Genomic DNA, 16941 nt, shown 5'->3' with positions numbered 1-16941 from the left:
GTAACCGAGGGGTAATATCCGATATGAAACCCAATGCACCCGAACATATATATACATTAGCAATCTTTTTTTTTTTTGCCGATTCGATTTATCCATAGCCATAGTCGATTCAATTTCCCTTTTCCGAAATCGAAGTTCCTTTTGTGAAATTCGAAAACTATTAAGTCGATATAAGATCCGTTTCTTCAAACTGAAAACCCTAAATCTCCAAAATCCATCTCCTCCGCCATCTGAGAATTCTCAGGTACTATGCTTCTTCTTATTCAATCGTTATTTTTTTTTGAAAATATATGTTGTTCTTTGTTTTTTTTTGTGTATTTTCAATTATTTGAAAATACATGCTTGATTAGGTGATTTGATAATTGTATTTTCGATTATTTTTCTTGTTGTATTTTCGATTGTATTTTCAATTGTCAAACCAGTAATCGTTTTTAAGTGATGAATCATGATTGTTGGGTTGAAATTCATACTCGTTTGCATCTGAAACTGAAAATGATTTTTTGATTAGGTGATGAATCATGATTGTTGGGTTGATATTCTCATGTTTAAGTGATGAATCCAGTAATCGTTTGCATTAGTACTTAATTAGTTAATCGAGACCCATGATTTGCATTAGTACTTAACCGATGTCTTATTATTTGTAGATGGATTCATCATCTCCAATCCATGAGAATGATGACTTAGAAGAAGAAGAATTTCTGACATCGGATTCAAATCACAGAGGCAAAATGAAAACAAAAAATTGTGAGTGGAGCTGATGATGGTGATATAGCTGATGAAGCTGATACTCAGCAAAATAATGCTAAGAGCCAGAGGATACTCCCCACAAGGTCTGGTGTGGGGGCTTATTTCACAAGGCTGCCGAATAACAAATGTGTAACTACTATAAGAAGGGCTGAGCATGTCCAACAAAGTCAGGGACTACAACTTTGAAGAATCATCTTAGGATATGTAAAGAATACAAGACATGGTAAGAGGGTCAAGATCAAACTCAGAATCAAAAAGTGATTAGTAAAGATAGAACTCTTCAGAATGTAAAAGTGCAAGAGCATGTTTTCAGAGAAGTAGTAAATGAAATGCTTGTGATAAGGGATTACCATTGGCGTTTGTAGAGAGTATGGCATTTATACACTTTTGCAACAAGGTTAGTTCCTAACTTCTTATTATCTTTTTGGTTTTGTTTTTTATTCAACAAATTTGCTAATATACATGTTTTTTAAGGTAAACTTGTACAAGCCTCAGTCAAGAAGAAAATCATCAAGAGACATTGTGAAGATGTATGGTGAGAGGAAAGCTGCTTTTAGACAATGGTTTTTGATAGCAAGCAAAGAGTTTCACTCACAACTAACATTTGTGTTTGTCCAATTACGGGTGATGTTCTTTACTTTAATCTAATAATTAGCTTATTATCTCATTATTTAATCTAATCATTACCTTATTTAAAATGGACATGTGCTAGTTATATGGTGATAACAGCACATTACGTTGATAAATTTTGGCGGTTGAAGAAGCTAATTATTGGCTTCAAATATGTAATTGACCACAAAGGTAAAACCATATCCAACACACTTCTTGCATGCCTGGCTGAATGGGGAATAGAAAGAGTATTTTGTGTTATTGTGGATAATGCATCTGCTAATAGTAATGCATTGGGTAGTTTTTAGTCTAGTTTCTCCTTGGTATCAGATAAATCTTTGGTCATGAATGGAGATTTTATGAATGTTAGATGCACTGGTCACATCATTATTTGATGGTGAAGGATTGAAACGTCTGATTATGCCGAAAGTGTGACTACAATTCGTAATAGCTTCTCGTATGTAAGGTCAGGGACTACTAGACAAAAGGCATTTGAAATTAGGGTTTATACTGGTAGGATGACAAGGGGTAGTTTGCCTATAGATGTGAAAACTAGACAAAATTCAACCTTTTTGATGTTGACAAGGGCAGTTAAATTCAAGGGAGCATTTGATAGGATGGAGTCTGAGGACAAGCTGTATAATGACCATTTCTTAGAGGTTAAGAATGGTAAAAAAAGGATTGGACCACCTTCATTAGATCATTGGCGTCAGGTTGAGATCATTTGATAGCATCTCTATCAATCCACATTGGTAGTTTCAGCTTCTACTACTCTGAATGCACACACGTGTTATGGTGAGATAGTTAATATAGCAGGAAAGCTTCAGTTGTTCTGTTATAGTTAAGATAAAAAGCTGAGGAAATGTTTATGAAATTTGAAAAGTATTGGAATGGCTTGAAGAACATTAACAAGTTGTTGGTAATTGTTAGTGTTTTTGATCAGAGAAAAAAGATGCAGTTTGCAAATATGTGTTTTGAGGATCTGTATAGGGAAGGTAATAAAATAATGTTGAAGTTTTGATGTGTACAGAGCAATGGATGAAACAAGACATCAAATGTGTATCAAAGGTGCTCACAAATGCACATTAACTTGCAGAAGTTGAGTTTGAAGATGAGCTTGAGAAAAATGTACACTTGCTGTCTTATTAGCTTTTTATCCATTTGATTTAGTTTATTATTTGTTGATTACAAAGAATTTAATCTGTTTTGTATTAATCTTTTTCAGAGTTTGACTTTGAAAACCAATTCAAGAACACAATCTGAATTGGCAAAGTAGGCGGCTTATCTACAAGGTGATTTTTGAGTTTATGTCTGTAACATCCGCGAACTGAAATCCCGGTTTATGGGATGCATCGGTCGATGCAAGGTTGGTTCTCTCGGACGAGTTTAAGTTAAACATTGCGTTTTGAGGTTAGGAAACCAGCTCGCTTACAAAATCAGAAACTCGAGGGTTTGGCCGAGTTTGGCCATTTCTGGAGAAAAAGAAAGAGAGAAAGAGTTTTGTGAGTGTTCTTGAGAGTTTTTGGAGATTTGAGGTTGTTCCTGTAGAGATCTGTAGCTGGAATCATTGTAGGAGCTTCCTAGGAGCGTGTATCTTATTTTTTGTGGTTCAGAATCTTCTTTGGCAAATGTGAGTGCATGACCATGGCTTATCTAAGCTTGAGATTTTCTCTGATCTGCTTGTTTATGTGATATATGGCTTGTTTAGAACGTTGTTGAGTCGCAAGAGACTTTGGGAAGCTTTTTGTGGCATTGGTTTTGTGTTATTGGTGGTTTAGGGACGGAGATCCAACGAGAAGTTTTGGGGGAAAATGATGCTCGGCATGTGCATCGGTCGATGCACTTTGTGTGTCGATCGATGCAATGCGAGGACGATGCGGTTTGACGTAGGAGCATCGGTCGATGCCATGTGGAGGCGTCAGTTGATGCAACTAGGGATTTCGTGCAATGTCGAGCCTGCGTCGGTCGATGCAGTGTGAGTGTCGGTCGATGCTAGTGAACCTTGCATCGGTCGATGCAAGCTTGTGTCGGTCGATACGTACCCAGTTGGTGTCGGTTGATGCAGATGTATGGTTTGTTTTTTGGTTATTGATTGTTGTTTGATGGTTAAAGATATCTCTATTGCTTGTGTGTATAGCCCAATAGATGGGAGGATTGCCTCACTGAGTGTTTATAAAATACTCACGCATCTCATATGTGTTGCGGTGCAGGTAAAGGCAAAGTGTGATCGTGGAATCAAGGTAATGAAGAGGAGGATGTTCTAGTGGCTCGATTGGTTGTTGTCTGGCTTCTGTTAGGTTGCTAGAGTTGGGTCAATAGAATATTGCTAGGTTGCTGGTTCTTTGTTTCATGTTGTTGGTTATTGGATAATTGCTAGGATTTAATATTGGTTATTTTATTATTGGATATTGATATTGATTGAATAATTTCCGCTGTTTAGTTTGATTGTGGTTAGGTGGCTAGTGGATATGAGACCACTAGCTCAGATTATTATTGTTATTATTATTATTATTATTATTATTATTATTATTATTATTATTATTATTATTATTATTATTATTATTATTATTATTATTATTATTATTATTATTATTATTATTATTATTATTACTAGTGACCGATTTACATAGGTTTTATTTTATTTTTCTGATAAAATAAATATAAAAAGGGTATAGAGCAATAGTAAGATTTTGAAATTAGTATACCATTTGGTTTAATAGCATGTGTATTTAAGATTAAAATTAGTATGACAATCTAATTAGTATAAATTTGAGGGTAACACGTCACCTAATTAAGTGATTAGAATTAGCTAGAAATTCCACAAGGGGGCCATAGATTAATGAGAATGAGAGAAACACAAAAAGAATTCTATTATTATTGTAGATTTATTAAAAAAAATGGGTCGGGTCGTTTCAGTTTGGTATCAGAGCTCTTAAGGTTCTAGGTTTGGGTTCACTAGGCTTTGTGCTTGTAGATGTGTTGGGATTGTATGATTTGATTGATTATGTGAGTTAGTCAATTATGTGGCATGAATTCCTAGAACATCCTCTTCGAGCCTACACTGTGATTCCACGGTGAGTTTTTGTTTTGTGTTCTGTTAAATTGCTTGCTTAGCCTTCTATTCATGGTAGTGCAGATGATTAGAGGTGGTGTTGTTGCTGGCAAGGGCGGAAAACCTGCGTAGGGAACCAAGAGAAAGTGGGAGGCTACACAGAGGCCGAGTGGTGCAGGATGCTTCGAATGTGGAAGCATGGATCAAAAGGTTGCTAGCTGTCCCCAGAGAAGTGCTCCGACGACAGCGGTTCGTGTATGCTGTCATTGCAAGGAACCTGGGCACATTAAGACTAAATGTCCTAAGTTGCAGCAGATGGCAGTGGCAACGGTGCAACATGTAGTGCAGCCGTGAGTGCAGTAGGTGGCACAGATTGAGCAGGCGCCATGGGTGTACACGACCGTAGAGACTGGTGGAATTAGTGTCGGGGCGATCACATGTACAATTTCTGGTATCCTGTCTTTGTGAATTTCAGTAGGTTTAGATTTTATGTTGTCTATGATAAAGTATTGGGTTCTCAACATATAAGGTTTGTGTAGGGACCTTGTTGGTGGGTGGGTTTAAGTCCCATGTTATGTTTGATTTTGGAGCTACTCATAACTTCATTACTCCGGAGTGTGCAAAGAGTGCTGATATTAGAGGAGATCCCGGGGAGCGAGCGGGAGTTGTCAGAGTTGCGGGACACAAGTTTCTGAGAGTTATTGGTCGGGCAGGGGTGTTGATATTCACATCGCAGGGGATTCGTGGCCAACGGATTTGCTTATCAGCCTAGTGGAGCTGTATGATGTTATCTTGGGGATGGATTGGTTGCATCGTCATAAGGTTTATCTTGATTGTTACCGGGGTAGAGTACAGTTTGAGTGTCCAGGAGGGAAGTTGGTTTTTGAGGGAGTTAGACCGATTTCGGGGAATCTCGTGATCCCGGCCATGCAGGCTGGGAAGATGATCGAGAAGGGCCATGAGGGTTATTTGGTTACTATATTGATGTGATGCGCTACTTGGTTCTGCAAGGTAGATATGGCGTCGGGTTGTCATCAGATTCCGATAGACGAGGCAAATGTGAGAAAGACTGCATTTAGAATGAGGTATGGGCATTATGAGTTTGTGGTGATGCCATTTGGATTGACTAATGCACCAACAGCGTTTATGAGATTGATGAACAAGGTGTTTCAGGAGTTTCTGGACGTGTTTGTCATCATTTTCATCGATGACATCCTGATTTATTCCAAGAGTCATGAGGAGCATGCAGTGCATTTGAGGGAAGTTCTGGAGAAGCTGCAGGAGTAGAGGTTGTTTGCTAAGTTGAGTAAGTGTAGTTTCTGGCAGCATGAGATGGGTTTTCTGGGTCATATTGTTACTGTAGAGGGGGTTTCTGTATATCCAGAGAAGATTCAGGCTATCAGAGGTTGGCCTAGACTGCAGAATGCCACAGAGATCAGGAGTTTCCTTGGATTTGCAGGCTATTACAGGAGGTTTGTGCAATACTTTGCAAGCAAGGCACGTCCGATGACTAAGTTGACAGGGAAGGATATTCCTTTTGTTTGGTCACAGGAGTGCAAGGAGGGTTTCGCAAGCCTGAAGGAGATGCTGACTACTACGCCAGTACTGGCTTTACCAGAGCAGGGAGAACCCTATGTGGTTTATACTGATGCATCGAGGTTTGGTTTGGGGTGTGTGTTGATGCAGCATGTGAAGGTGATTGCCTACGCTTCGCGGCAGTTGCGGAAGCATGAGGACAACTATCCAACTCATGATTTGGAGATGACTGCTATAGTTTTTACCCTGAAGATTTGGAGATCTTATCTTTATGGTGCAAAGGTGCAAGTGTTCACAGATCATAAGAGCCTGAAGTATATATTCACTTAGTCCGAGCTGAATTTGAGGCAGAGGCGGTGGATGGTAAAACACCCTAGATCTAATCTCACCCTCTCGGTTTGTTGATAGCATTAGGAACACCAACGCAGAAAGGAATTTATAAAACATAAATAATCAAGTTAAAACATCCTAACCGATCAAGAACACAAAATCGTCTATCCCATCCCTAGAAACTTTACTTCACTACTCGGAATTCATTGCAGAAAACATAAAAGCATAGATAAACGAAAATTGCATTGTATTACAAGATAAAGTAGAAGTAAAGAGTACAAGGTAGAAATCTAAAAGTATAGCAAAAAGATGTAAAATAAATCCTAACAAAGATAGAAAAGTGTTTGAGTCACTCTAGATCTCTCTCAGAAGCTCTCGCTCTCTGGTTTAAGTGTCTGCGGCGTGCTAGGGCGAGAGGAAGAAGAGGGGGGTTTATATATGGAAACTCCTTTGACCTAGCTTCCCAGTCCTGCCCGAGGGTCTGCTCGAGGCGGTGCTCGAGGATGTGGTCGTGTAACTCCTCGGATAGGTCCTCGGGTTGTTCTTCCTGCCCTTGGATCCTCTTCGATTGGGTTAAGGTTCGGACTGTTCTTCCTGCTCCATAGCTCCTTGGGGTACATGCTCGGATTTGACCTTGTTTCTTCCCATTTTAGGCTCTAAAGCACCTGTTTTCATCCAAAAAGTGCAAATGCAAGAATGCAACACCCTAAATAGACTAAATGTGGATTCCTACAGTAAATGACCTAAAAATGTCAAGGTTAGGGTAAATAAAATGCAGAATATGGGCAAAAAAGGATGTTTAAAACATGTAAATTAGAGAGTTATCAGACCCCAAACTTAAATCTTGCTAGCCCTCTAGCAAGGAAGTAGGAGGGTGCGGTTTTAAAACGGGACTCATACCCTTTTGAGCTAAGCGAAGGATTCAAGCTATGGTCCTTAAAGATAGTTTAACGGTGCTAAAATCAATCATTATACTTACAAATATTTTTCTATGCTTATTACCATGCATCGATCTAGTTCAACCTCCAACTATTAGTAAAGACTTGCAATTCCAAAGAACATCTCTTTCACATTCATTAAAGTGTTTGGCGACTTCTTGCAAATGGAAGGTGAATCAGACTCAATCGGTTTCAAGGGTAAGGCTTTTGGTAGGGTGGTTTCAAACAATATTTTTGGGTGATTTCCTCTCAAAAGAAAGAATGCTAGACAGTTGTGAAAACTATCTAATATTGAGAACAATTAGGGCATACAAAGCTTAACTCTTGATGATCTACCCTTTTCTCATTCACTCCCTTTTTTTTTTATCAACCCCTCTAGAATAAAACTATCCACACCCTTGATTTTAACTCTTTTTTTTTTATAATCCCTAAGGTCTAAACTTTAAACATCTAGCTCTTTTTTTCTTTTTCTTTCTTTGCTAAACTCCTAATAATATTCCTATATTATATATATATTTTTTTTTCTTTTTCTTTTCTAAGAGACTATAGCAAGATCTTTTTCTCTTTTTTATTTTTTAATTAGAGACTTAGAGCTAATTGAATTGAACCTTAGGGACTTTCTTCTTTTTATTCCTCAACCCAACCCCAAATAATAATGCTAACCACCTATCTTTCAAAACCGATCCTAATAGCTAGTTCAAATGATTCTAACTTATGTAAATCAAGAGCCAGTTCTTTGTCGTTCGCAATACTCTCAAGGTTTCACAACCTATAGCACAATGAAAAGGCCTCACTCAACAATCCATAACAGGATTTGAAAGAAAGGTTTGAGTTCAAGGGTAGGAAAAACAAATCGGGTTAAACGAAAAGATTGGTAAAAATAGAGTGCTAACCCAAATTTAGAGTTACCATGAGCAAGTATTCAAATTCTATAAGCAAGACAATTTAAGTTCAGTTTAAGTCCAATAATATAGAGATGATGCAATGTTCAAGCAAGTTTCACACAAGTGGAGGAAGCTTTCAAAAGACACAAGGTTTTAAACAAAGATTTTTCATTTTTTTTTTTTTTTTTCAAAAGATTGATCTAGCAACAATGAACTGTGATTAAGGGTTATAGCTTCAATCCTAAGGTTTGGCTTTAAACAAGATAATTTTAATCATTGTCCCCTAAGATGCATATGCAACAATCCTATATGAAGCAAACTAGATTCAATCCTAATATGTAAATGCAACTACATGAACACTCTTTTTTTTTTTTTTTTTTTTTTTTTTCAAAATTTTTTTGGGTTTTTTTCAATGCACATAAATGCAGACTCAAATGAATGAAACTATTATGCAAAAATTTGAAATAAGAAAATTAAGAAAATAAAACACAATGTTATATACATTCTCAGACCCTCCCCCAAACTTAAATTACACAGACTCTGTGTAAATAAAAGTTTGAAAAAGAATCCAAGAATTACACAAAATGAAATAAAACTAAATGCAATGTTATTTACAAAGGTTGGATGAATGTGGTACCTCATGGGTTAGTGAAGAAGGAGGTTGTAGCAGCCTCCATGCTCGCCAATGTGTACCCTGGATCGCCACCAGCTTCAGCAGGCGCCGGGGTTCGCTAATCAGGAAGCTTGGTTATGTGCATAGACGACTTGCTCGGACCAGCATCCGAGGGGTTGATCGTGTAAGGCATCGCGTAGCTCATCGGGTAGGGCATCAGATAGTACGATGGGTACGGCGGAAGAGGTCCGAAATGATCACCAGTATAGCCGCTTGCAGGGTGCATCGAGTAGGGCATCTCATATGGCATTGGGTAAGGCGGAGGGAAAGTACCCTGAGTGGTCACCCGGATGTGTGCTCGATGCTGGCATCGGGTAGGGCATTGTGTACCCCATCGGGTTAGGCATCGGATAGGCATCCGAGTGGCTTCTCCGCGATCTATCTGGTCTGGTGACATCCTCCTCTGCTTGGGGCTCGTAGGAGGATGTCCTGAGAGGCTCCTCCCCATCCATGTTGGTGCATATGCCAAGGTGGGAGCTGAGGCACAGCTTGCCTTGTCTTGCAGCTCCTTTATCTGACCTCCCATTACCTTCACTGATCCCGTAAGGTCCTTCACTTTCCTAGCGAGGAACTTGTTCATCCTCTTCAGCCATCCGATCCTCTTGTGAGCTTCCTTCACCCCAACTGGTTGCTTTTGAGAGCAAACATACTCCTCGAAATCGTAATCATCCGAGTTGTCTCCCTATCCTTGCCCAGTCGGCTCTCTCTCTTCTGCCTCGGACTCCTCCTCCGGGTTGTATAGCTCCTCCAAAGGTGGTGTGAAGTCTATGTTGTCCCCTAGCCGGATTTTGGTGCACACGACGTTGGGTAGGAGCATTTGGGTTGCTCCGGCAGCTAGATGGACAAACTTGAAGAGCAACATGTCGTTTGGCCTCTCATAGGCCAAGAATCTCGCCACTTTTAGGTACTCTATGTCCAGCCATCTCGGGTCATGTACCACTCCCTTCAAAGGCACATCGCAGGCCACCAAAATCGGCGTAACCAGTCCTCCTATGGAGATCTCTCCAGCTCCCTCTCTTCTCTTAGTTTTCATTGCCTATGACTTGAGGTAAAGGAACTGATCGAGCAACACAAAGACCATACTAGTGTCCGCAGCATCTCCAACTAGCGGTGTACCATCCCTAGCATTGTCTAACACTCCACACAAGGCAATGACTAGCAGCTGGAGCTCATGGTCATTCACATTCCCAGTCTCCTTTCTAGCGAACAAGGTGCAAGCTAGGGACTTGTGAAAATACCTCAAAACAGGGCTCCTTATTTGAGCTGATTTGGAGCTCGTAGACTTGTAAGGAAGTTTGTCGTCTATTGTCAGCCATAGGGACTTCATCTCCTCCTTGCTCACCTCCATGCTTTCTCCACTCCCAGCCTTGAAACCATACAACTTCTCCATCTCCTTGAAGGTAAGTCGGTACTCCTTGTTGCGTACGGAGAAAGTGATGAACCTGATCCCCCCATCGGGTAGTAGGGTCGGGTGGTCTTCGAAATAGTGTAACCGCATCGTGGAGAGGAAGTGAACCGTCTCCTCCTCATAAGCCTCGAGGTTAGTTCGCATCATCTTGCCCAGGTGGCACATATCGAACAGGAACTCGACGTCTCTAGCGATGCCCAACTGCTTCATTGTTTCTCGGTGAGGGTAGCGGGTACCAACAAAATTCATCTTGCAGAAGACCTTGAAGAGCTTGGCCGGACTCTCCACCTCTTTCTGCTTCAGCCTCCGTGAAGCCTGGCGTGTGCGTTCTCTCTGCTCCTCCTCTCGGTCGCGGCTTTCCTCCTCTGTGTCTCGATCCTCTTCCTCAGGTGCTCTCCCGGCCACCTTCTCAGCCCTTTATGAGGCTGGTCTCTTCCCTCTTGCAACCGCAGCTCTGCTTCTTAACCGCGAGGTTTGGATCTCCTCTGGTTCTCCTCCATCGGCATCAGAATCGACCTCCGTTAGGATCAGTAACAGTTCTCTCGGACGTAGACAGGTCCCTACGTCGAGGAGATCGGCGAACAACACTCGCCACCGGGCTTGGTGAGCGCACTCGGGGGTCTGCACGATCGGTTGCTCGAGCACCAGATCGGGTGACGGATTGGGTTGAGCATCGGGTTGGAGATGCGAAACGTCCAACCAACAGTTGGGAATGCAGAACGTCTCCTCTTCCTTGGGATTCGCGAGGTTCGACGACATCACCTCCGGTTCTAGCAGCGGCGGAGGTTGATCTGCTCCCCTTCTTTTGGTAGGTCTTCATCTTTGGTGCCATTGGTAAAATCCTTAAAAAGAAAGAAAATCTAAACTCGAGATCAATAGGGTTAGTTCTCGAAAATCTTAAAACACTCGAGTTTGAGAGAGAGAAGAAGTAAGAAGAAAGAAGTTTAAAAGTTTTTAGCACTTATCGGTTTTGTCTTGGGGAAGAGAGAGTCCTCTTTAAATAGAAATGGCTGCCGCTAGGGTTTTCAACTTGGGCTTCGCCGAGAGTGGGCTTGGGACTGTGTAATTCGGACTCCACTCGCCACCCGAGTAGGAACACGATCAGGCGCGTCGAGTACGGATTTGGGTAGAGCTTCGGGTTCCCCAAAATTTCCTTTTCCTCTTTTTTTTTTTGTTTTATTTTTATAAATGTGAATATGCAAAAATAGAAAAAAAGATAAAATAAATTAATAAGAATTAAAACAAAGTAAATGATACCTTTGGGACTTCCTTCCAAGTGAGCTTGTTTTAACTCACTAAGCTTGACTCTTCATGCTCTTTAAGCATGGGTTTTAGGAGGGAGAGTGTTCTGGAATCCTCTCCACTAGGACAGACTGGCTCAACCAATCCTCCTGGTCTTATCCTAGTTCAACAGCAAATGTAGTGTTGACTTCTTTAAGATGCTTGAATCTTCTTTGCTTTGTCTTGGTAGAAAAGACTTGACCATCAATAGTTTGCCTTTTAATTCCTTTCTTGACGCCAAACTCCAGCTTGAAATGCTCCCCATGTTCAATTCTGATCTTGCCTTGTTTCACGTCAATCACTGCTCCTACTGTTGCTAAGAATGGTCTCCCTAGGATCAGTGGATCGTCCGGTTCCTTATCCATATCAAGGATCATAAAATCAGTAGGAACTTCCACTCTTCCAACCCTGAGAGGCAAGTTTTCCAGGATACCAATCGGATGTCTGATTGTTCTATCAGCTAGAACCAAATACAGACTACTCGGTTTAAAACTACTGAAACCCATCTTGTTAGCAACTGATAGGACATGATGCTGACTGAAGCTCCCAGATTGCACAAGCAATTGTTGAAAATCCTAAGACCTATTGAACATGGCAGAGTAAAAGAGCCGGGATCCTCCAATTTCTCCTCGATTCGCAGCTCAGGATCTAAGCACACTTCACTCCTCAATATTGCATTCCCAATTTCCTTGACAGCTTCCTTAACCTCAATCTCCAGCTGAGCTGCCTCCTTGGTGATTTCCTCTTAAAGTTCGTGTGGTGGCAAGAGCTTAGGAGGTGGAGCTTTTCGCTTGGCCATATGCTCTGCAAGCGCCTCTAATTGGATGTCAAGAGCGGCGTTGAACCTTTCCGATCACCAAAATCGGGTGTGTCATCGGGTTCAGCCTCGGGTGGTTCTTCGTTTTGTGATTCTCCAACCAGTGCTTGATCGTCAACTTGATTAGTCTCCTCGGGTAAAGGCTCGGGTTCGTACTTGAATATGTAGTACTGGTACTCATTCATCCCATAATGATCTGTAGCCTCCCCATTTTGAACATCACTGTCCTCAGTGAGGTAGTCCTCAAAGTCATCATCAAGAAAGATGGCTTGGGCGGTTGCATAGTCCTTTGGGTTCTGAACAACTTTACCTAGAAGCTAGTTGATCTTTGGAGGTGGTTGGTTGGTGTGGTGGCCCTCTAGGTACCACAGCTTAGTGTTGAGGGAATCATACTTGGCATTCAAGTCATTGTATCCAGAATTGATCTTATTGCTCATTTCCGCGAAACGTTTTGCATTGTCCATAGCAGCGGATGCTTGGTTTTGTATTATCTGCTGAATTAAGCCGCGGAGGTCAGCGTCTTCGGTTTGGTTCTGCGGGCCTTGTTGTTGTTGGAATCCAGGTGATGCAATGGGTTGGTGGTAGTTACCAGAATACTGCTGCTTAGGACCATAACCTTGATTGTATTAGACAAAAGGCTTTTGCTGGCCCTGATTCCCTTGAACAGCGGCTGGGTAGATTTGGTCTTGAGGATTTGCAACATTTGGGTTACGGTAGGATAGATTCGGATTCGGTTTGTAGTTGTTATACCCTTTGTTGTAACCTCCTTGGTTGTTGATGTAGTTCACATCCTCTAGCTGAACATTCTCCCCATCTTGTTGTAAAAACTGCTCTTCCTCTGAGATTGCATGAACATGCTGCGGCTGGTTGAGGAGCTTATCGAGCTTGTCATTGAGGGATTTCATGTCCCTCTTGTACTTGGCATCTTCCTCTCCAGTAGATCGCATTGTGCGATCGTACTCCTCATTGTAATGCCCATCAGATTGAGCCAAGTTCTTCACTAGATCCCAACCTTCATTAACATCCTTGTTGAGGAAGTTATCATTGCTTGCGGTGTCCAGCAACATCCATATCTTAGGTACCACTCCTCGGTATAGTGTACTTAGCAATGAAGCATTGCTGAAACCATGATGAGGACATCTGGTAGTGTATCCCTTGAAACGTTCCCAAGCTTCACTGAACGTTTCATTGCTCTTCTGAACAAAGCTGGAAATGTCATTTCGCAGCCTTGAAGTTCTGGAGTTGGAGAAGAATTTGGCTAGAAACGCCTTCTTGTATGCTTCCCAGGTGGTGATGGACTCCTTGGGGAGTGATTTCTCCCAGATGTGTGCTTTGTCTCCCAAAGAAAATGGGAAAAGCCGGAGTTTGAATCCATCTTCACTAACTCCATTGATCTTGGTTAGGCTACATAGCCTTCCAAACTCATCCAGATGGTCCAATGGGTCCTCCATTGGCAATCCATGAAACTTGTTGCTCTGTATCATCTGGATGAGACTACTCTTGATCTCAAAGTTGTTGTTCTGGACAACAGGTGGCACAATGCCATGTCTTTGAGTGTGAGTAGATGGAGCATCTCCTGCTCCTATGTTGGTCCTCTCTTGAGGAGCTGGTGGACCATTCCGATTATTCATTTCCTCCTCAATTGTAGTTGGTTGTGGTTGCTGGACTTGTTGTTGACGGAGTAGCCTAGGTCTGTCGATGAAAGGACTCAATGTTGGCTACCCTTGGATCATGTTTGCATGCACAAGCAGGTGACCGAGTGGGTACACGGAGGTCAACCCGATTTAATTGATCGAGTGACGGGTCGGGTGGGTGATCGGGTTGTACCTGAAATGCAAAACAAACAAACACGAAAGTAAACAAGTTAGTACCGAACCAAAGTGTATAATAGAACTTGATCTAGCAAGTGCTGAAATCCTAAACATAGCAAATTAAATTCAAACCAAATGTCAATGGCGCCAAATTGATAACAAGATTTTCATCCAGGGTATCAATTCCCTATGCAGTTGTAGTACAAAAGGTTATCAATCCAAATGGTTGTTATGCTAGCAGATAGGATGCAATCAGAAGCAAGCAAGTCAAGCCAGGAAAGAAATGGTTTTGAACTAACAATCCTAACAGAAATAGAAGAAAGCAAATAAATGAGAACCACACGACCTAAGCACTCGATGCTAGCATTCAAGTACAAGATTAGGTGGGGTGATCGAGTAAGCAAGAACAATATGAACAACTCGAAGGTATACTCGAAGCAGGTGATCGTGTACCTGTTCGGGTAGGGGTCGAGTGATGAATAAAAATGTAAGCAATTAAAATACGAAAGCTCCTAAGGATGGGGTAATCGAATCCTAAGTGTTCCTGACCAGTACGGATGTCCTACATGCCTCAAGAAAATATTCCTTAGACAATGAATCTCTAAAAATCTTGTTAAAACACTCTCGTGATAGAAACAATCAACCTTGATCACTTCCCTACCCAACTATCGTTGGAGAAACATGACCAAGTAGGCAATACAAACCGATTCATTATTGTCAATAAACTCCTTACACATCTAATCTCTTAGGCTAAGTGAGTAAATCTCTAGCATTGATTGATTCAAGCATTTCATCTACACCTCTTGGTGGTAAAACACCCTAGATCTAACTTCACCCTCTCGGTTTGTTGATAGCATTAAGAACACCAACCTAGAAAGGAATTTATAAATCATAAACAATCAAGTTAAGACATCCTCACCGATCAAGAACACAAAATCATCTATCCCATCCCTAGAAACTTTAGTTCACTACTCGGAATTCATTGTAGAAAACATAAATGCATAGATAAACGAAAATTGCATTGTATTAAAAGATAAAGTAGAAGTAAAGAGTACAAGCTAGAAATCTAAAAGTATAGCAAAAAATTGTAAAATAAATCCTAACAAAGATAGAAAAGTGTTTGAGTCGCTCTAGATCTCTCTCAGAAGCTCTCGCTCACTGGTTTGAGTGTCTGCGGCGTGCTAGGGCGAGAGGAAGAAGAGGGGGGGGGTTTATATATGGAAACCCCTTTGACCTAGCTTCCCAGTCCTGCCCGAGGGTCTGCTCGAGGCGGTGCTCGAGGATGTGGTCGTGTGACTCCTCAGATAGGTCCTCGGGTTGTTCTTCCTACCCTTGGATCCTCTTCGATCGAGTTGAGGTTCGGACTGTTCTTCCTGCTCCATAGCTCCTTCGGGTACATGCTCGGATTTGACCTTGTTTCTTCCCATTTTAGGCTCTAAAGCACCTGTTTTCATCCAAAATATGCAAATGCAAGAATGCAACACCCTAAATGGACTAAATGTGGATTCCTATAGTAAATGACCTAAAACTGCTAAGGTTAAGATAAATAAAATGCCGAATATGGGCAAAAAAGAATGCTTAAAACATGTAAATTAGAGAGTTATCAATAGCCTACCACCCTAGTAAGGCTAACTTGGTTACAGATGCTCTATGTCGGAAGCGGGCGACTTCGACTTAGGAGCAAGACATGGAGTCTCTGGTAAGAGAAATCAGTGCATTGAGTTTGTGTGCAGTTTCTCAGGAGCTGTTGGATTTGGTGGAAGCTGATAGAGTAGATCTTTTGAGCAGAGTGTGGTTAGCTCAGGAGAAAGACTTGGGGCTGGTGAGTGCCTCTAAGGATGTCAATTCAGAGTATCAGGTCTCTGCTAATGGTACTATTTTGGTGCACGGGCGGATTTGTGTGGGCGGATTTGTGTGCCTAAGGATGAGGAGTTGAGGCAAGAGATCCTGAGAGAGGCTCATGCGAGCATGTTTTTTATTCATCCAGGAGCGACTAAGATGTACCGTGATCTCAAGAGGTACTATCACTGGGTCGGGAGGAAGAAAGATGTAAATAGTTTGGTCGCGAAGTGTGATGTGTGTCAGCTACTGAAGGCTAAGCATCAGGTTCCAGGTGGATTGCTGAAGACTCTGCCCATTCCAGAGTGGAAGTGGGATATGATCATGATGGACTTCGTGGTAGGATTTTCAGTGTCTCGGACCTTTGATGCTATTTGGGTCATTGTGGGCTGGTTGACTAAGCCGACACATTTTCTGGCCATTAAGAAGACTGATGGAGCAGCGGTCTTGGCTAAGAAATATGTGAAGGAGATAAGCAGGTTGCATGGGGTGACATCGAGTATTGCGTCTGATAGGGATTCCAAGTTCACTTTGGTATTCTGGAGAGCGTTCAAGGTAGAGATGGGCACTTAGGTGCATATGAGTACATCTTATCATCCCCAGAAATATGGGTAGTCAGAGAAGACGATTCAGACGCTGAAGGATTTGCTAAGGATGTGTGTGCTGTATTGGGGTGGCCATTGGGCAGATCAACTGACCTTGGTAGAGGTTGCTTACAGCAACAGCTACCACGCGAGTATTAGGATGGCTCCTTATGAGGCGTTGTATGGGAGGCGTTGTATGGGAGGCCATGTCGTAGACCGTTATGCTAGACTCAGATGGGGGAGAGGAGCATGTACGGAGCGAGTTTTGTTTAGGAGACCTCAGAGAAGATTCAGGTACTCAAGCTGAACATGAAGGAAGCTCAGGATCGGCAGAGGAGTTATGCCGATAAGAGGAGGAGAGATCTTGAGTTTCAGGTGGGAGACAAAGTGTACCTCAAGATAGCCATGTTGCAGGGTCCGAACAGGTCATTG

General features: G+C 41.8%; 1 non-coding gene across 1 annotated transcript; it reads left to right on the top strand.

Moving 5' to 3' along the window:
- Nucleotides 1-13397: 13397 nt before the first annotated feature.
- On the top strand, nt 13398-13504 carry LOC147934232 (small nucleolar RNA R71). The gene has a single exon (XR_015573314.1). It is a non-coding gene; the product is annotated as a small nucleolar RNA R71 (small nucleolar RNA).
- The last annotated feature ends 3437 nt before the right edge of the window (nt 13505-16941 follow it).

Source organism: Camelina sativa, chromosome 11, assembly GCF_030686135.1.
Source record: "Camelina sativa cultivar CO46 ecotype springtype chromosome 11, ASM3068613v1".
NCBI lineage: Eukaryota > Viridiplantae > Streptophyta > Magnoliopsida > Brassicales > Brassicaceae > Camelina > Camelina sativa.
This window is presented reverse-complemented; position numbering and strand designations above follow the sequence as displayed.